The sequence below is a fragment of the Pyxicephalus adspersus genome, chromosome 8 (assembly GCF_032062135.1).
Source record: "Pyxicephalus adspersus chromosome 8, UCB_Pads_2.0, whole genome shotgun sequence".
Taxonomy (NCBI): domain Eukaryota; kingdom Metazoa; phylum Chordata; class Amphibia; order Anura; family Pyxicephalidae; genus Pyxicephalus; species Pyxicephalus adspersus.
This window is the reverse complement of record NC_092865.1, coordinates 74,055,726-74,060,740: the sequence shown is the minus strand read 5'-3', so window position 1 is coordinate 74,060,740 and position 5,015 is coordinate 74,055,726.

The window sequence follows — 5,015 nt, the reverse complement described above, 5'->3', positions numbered from 1 at the left end:
CAAATCCTCCTTCCATCTTGTTATATAAGGAAGGTTTACCTTCCTTATATTTAGTAACCAATTCATCATATAAAGCTGATAACACCCCCTTAGCCCACGTGTACATATCTTTTCAACTACACCTAAAGGTTCTTAATACCACGATTATTTCTCAATCTTGATTGAAGAAAATGTTTAATCTGTAAATATCTAAATATTAAATTGGTGGGTATTTCATGCTTGTCTCCTATTATCTCAAAAGGGATGATACCATTTGTATCCATAGAATGTCAAATCCTATACAGACCCCTATCGTTCCATAACTGGATAACCTATCGTAGTTCTTATAACGTGGTAGGAACATCGGATTACCTATTTTTGTTGCTACTGGTGTATAAGGAGACATCAATTATTATTATTAAACAGGATTTATATAGCGCCAACATATTACGCAGCGCTGTACATTAAATAGGCAATCCTCTTTGCCTTCCTATCCGACCCAAAATTTGCAAAGAATGTAGAAATATGGGATTGAGAAATTGTCTCCACTCTGATGTTAAAACCCATAATACATTTTCAATAGTCAATCGCGCTAATTCCTCTTTCTCCATTGGAACCCACAGTGGAATTCTATTCTGTTCCTGGTACAATGTTAATGGGGTGATCTGGGCTGCTACATAATTAAGGTACAGTTGCTGTATTGCAAGTCCCCCTTTAGTTTTCTGGCAATGTAAAATTCTAGGTTTCCATGAGCCCCACACAAATGCTATAATTTTCTTTTGCAAGTTATTCCATGTCTTATGAGGAATTTTTATTGGCAAGACCCTTGCCGGATATAAAAATATAGGCAACCATGTCATTTTAATCAAGGCGATCAACCAACCATGATATTTGATCTCTTTTCCATGACTCAAGCAACATCACTAGGTGTCTTTGAAGATTTGGTATATTAGCAGTATACAATTTTTTGTAAGTAGAAATAATATAAACTCCCAAATAGCGTAAACGCCACTCTTCCCATTTAAATGGGAATGACTCCTGCAATCGTTTTACCATATCATTAGTTAATGTAATATTTAAAGCTTTGCTCTTAGAGCTATTCACCTGCAGACCAGTGAATTTCTGAAACTGCGTCATTAAGGAAAATAAATTTGGCAGGGATACTAGTGGGTTCGTTATGCATAAAAAAACGTCATCTGCAAATAGGCTAAGTTTATGATGATAGTCTCCTATCTTTATCTCACTTATATCCTGATTAGAGATGAGTGAATTTCTCAAAAATTCAATTCTGCTGGTTCGCCAAATTTTTCGAAAAGATTTGCTTCGATCCGAATAAAGTTGGAGCGAATCGCATTAAAAAGCAGCTATTTCCGGGCTGCAGAGAGCTTTGATAGTGGTGTAGAACACTGTGCCTTGCAGTAACATGCATAGGGAGTCTGCTGTGGTAGTGAAATAATACTGTGAGTCAGTATGACATGCAGATGACAGGCGTCGCTATTAGAATCACTGCACACTTCACTTATTTGGGCAGTCACGGGGCCAAAACTGACCAAATAACTTAAGTATGAACTTAGCCTTACAGGTTCATGTTAGCGTAAAGAAGAAGCGCACTCCTTTTACACCCTTTTTTTTGCCCTTCCTCTGATCCCTCAGAGCAATAACCCACAAAAAACAGTTCCTGTCTGTGGAGCATATGCCTTCACTCCGTCAGCATTTGCTCAATAATCCATCAGTATTGCTAATGCCAAAAAAAACAGGAGTGGATCCAAAACAGAGATGACATTTGAATGTAATACTTCCATGTCTTCTGTGTTTTGTACCCACTCCTGCTTTTGGTTACCAAATCATAAGCCAATTTTGATGGGACCATTCAGGCCTTACAGCTGCTACACAGACAGGATCTGTTATGGGTCTCTTTTTTCCTTCCTTCTGACAGATCAGAAGAAGGGTCAAATAAATGGTGATGTCATCCAGGCCAAAAAGGCAAAATAGTGGCCCAGTCATGGAGTGGGGAGGGTGGGAGAACAGCTTGAGAAGTCCACAGAGTGGCACAATGACATAGTGGTGAGGTGGAAGCAGCATGGGGAGACCACAGAGTGGCCCAATGACAGAGTCTGGAGGTGGCGGCAGCATCAGGAGGAGGTTAACATGAGAATATGTGAGCAGAAAGTGAACCGTGGCCAGGTGTTTGCACCACGGCCCTGCGTCAACATATGCAGCATCACAGCGTCACGCACTTCAATGTTGCAGTTATTTGTGGTAAAAGCGTTTAGTGGCCTATTTGAGTACAAAAAGAAAAATATATTCTCAGTTCACTTCTGCAGTTATATGTGGAGAAAGCGTTTAGTGACATATTTGAGTACAAAAAGCAAAATATATACGCAGTTCACTGTTGCAGTTATTTGTGGTGAAGCGTTTAGTGGTCTATTTCAGTACAAAACGAAAAATATATTCTCAGTTCACTTCTGCAGTTATATGTGGTGAAAGCGTTTAGTGACGTATTTGAGTATCGGGAATAGGCCACATAGAGGCACATTGACAGGGTCTGGAGGTGGCAGCAGCATCAGGAGGCTACAGAGTGGCACAATGACACAGAGGAGTGGCAAAGGCCCAAATGTTTCTGGCGCAAGCAAAGGTCGCAGCAGAGTAAGGGGGCGTGTCAGCAGGAATCGCAGCAAGAGGCCTGAGCTCCCGATGTCATCTAGCGGTCGTGTCTTGACCAGCAACCCAGCGGTTCTTGATTGGTTAACTCGGTCATCCACTTCACCCCAAGTGACATCAGACACCACCAGCCAACAGTCGGTGGGTTCGTCAGACACAACCCTTAGTTATCATGGCCTGGGAGCAGGCCCTGTGCCCTCACCTGTCCTCAGCTTGCCTCTGTCCTTTGCTGTTCCCTCAGCCACAGGAGTATTGTATGCTGTGGGCTCAGCTCCACTATACAGCGAGCACGAGCTAGTAGAGGAGTCAGCAGCTACTGCCCAGCCAAGATCTGGAGGAGACAAGTAGTGATGAGGAGAGTGGCATGGGAGGTGGTGTTGCGAGCGATCAGGCTCCTGACCCAGAGACCATTGAGAAGGACATCAGTGACGTGCAGACACTACTTGATGATGATGAAGCCGATCGCACTTGGGAGCCGGGTGAAGAAGGGGCTTTATCATCATCAGGAGAAGAGGGTGGCAGCTTGCCCGTGAGGCAGCGACTGAGCAAGCAAGGTGGTAGCATGGCTGGGAGTCAGCAGTGTGGCAGCAGTGGGAGGTCGGGAGCCAAACATGCCCGGGGTAGACCACCTGCTTTGCAGCAGCCTACCTGCCCAGGAACTAGTGGTGCAGGGGTTCACGGAGGCAGTGGCGGTAGCAGTCAGTCAGTGCAGAGTGTTGGGGGGAAAATCACCTACTCAGCAGTGTGGCAGTTTATTGTTAAGCCACTTCAGGAGGTTAACATGACCATATGTAGAATATGTGGGCAGAACGTGAAGCGTGGCCAGGGTGCAAATGTTGGCACCACAGCCCTGCGTCAACATATGCGGCGTCAGCATAAAGTGGCCTGGGAGAACCGTGGCTCTGATGTGGTTGTCCAGCCCGCCGCAGCAGCCGCTGCATCACCCAGTGGCACGCAACGGGTTTCAGGCAGTCAAGGCTCCACCACCTCAGCTGAAGGGAGCTGTATGTCATTTCCATCTTCTGCTGGTCCAGATGCTCCTGCTACTCCTACTCCTCGTCAGTCATTCTGTCAGCAATCGATCACGGAAGTGATTGCCAAGAGACAACAGTATGCGTGCACCCATCCAACGGCACAAAAGCTGAATGTGCTCCTGTCCAAGTTGCTGGTGCTGCAGTCCCTCCCTTTCCAAGTGGTGGACTCTGCACCTTTCAGAGGACTGATGGCTTGTGCCGAGGTGGAGAGTCCCAAGTCGTCATTTCTTTGCACAGCCAAACCAGCAACTTGGCCAGGTGACACCGCTTCTACCTCCACGTTCTCACGCCGCTAGTCCTGCGACAACGTCTGCCTCCTCATCCTCCACTGTGTCCTCAGCCTCCACTGCAGGGACAATTCACAGTGCCCCTTTAGCATACCACATGTGGAGGGCACGGCGGTGTCACGCTGTTCTGCACTTGGTTTGCCTGGGTGAACTGAGTCACACAGGGGAGGAACTGCTCCGTGTAATTCATCAAGAAATCGAATCCTGGCTTTCTCCGCCACAACTCAAAATCGAAACCATGGTGAACAACAACGGGAAGAACATGGTGTCGGCGCTGCCTCAAGGAAGGCTGAGCCATGCGCCCTGCATGGCACATGTCTTCAATCTGGTTGTCAGGCAGTTCCTGAAGTCTTCCACCAATCTGCAAGACATCATAAAAATGGCCAGGAAACTTTGCATGCACTTCAGCCACTCGTACATTGCAAAGCACACCCTCCTTGAGCTGCAGCTGCACCTGTTGGAATTCCACCCCCATATGTTGGACCCTCACTACCGGTCCAAAACGGGGGCCTTTTTTACACCCGCTGAAAGGGAGGACAAACTGAACTACAACAGAAACATCCTATGTAGTCAGTTAGCCGCTGCCTATCTGCGCCATTGTCCATCCTCTCGCAGGTCTCTGCACTTACGTTCCACTGCCATGGCTGCTGGGGAGGGTGTGGCGTCAGGAGCAGTACCAGCTCCATCAGCAGCAGCCTGAGTCTAGAGTCGCTGATGAGCAGTTTTCTTCACCCGCATAGTGAAGAAACTACTCACCAGCTGCTAGACATAGAGCAGAACCTGAACCAGCAGGTGGTGGCATACTTGGAGTGCACCCTGCACCCCTCATTAAAGATCCGCTGGACTACTGGGCAGCCAAACTGGATTTGTGGCCGCAACTGGCCGAGTTTGCCCTGGAAAAGCTGTCCTGCCCGGCCAGTAGTGTGGCATCAGAGCGGGTGTTTAGTGCGGCAGGGGCCATAGTTACCCCAAGAAGAACTGGCCTGTCCACCCAAAACGTGAAAAGACTGACCTTTGTCAAGATGAATCAGGCGTGGATCAGCCAGGATTTCCA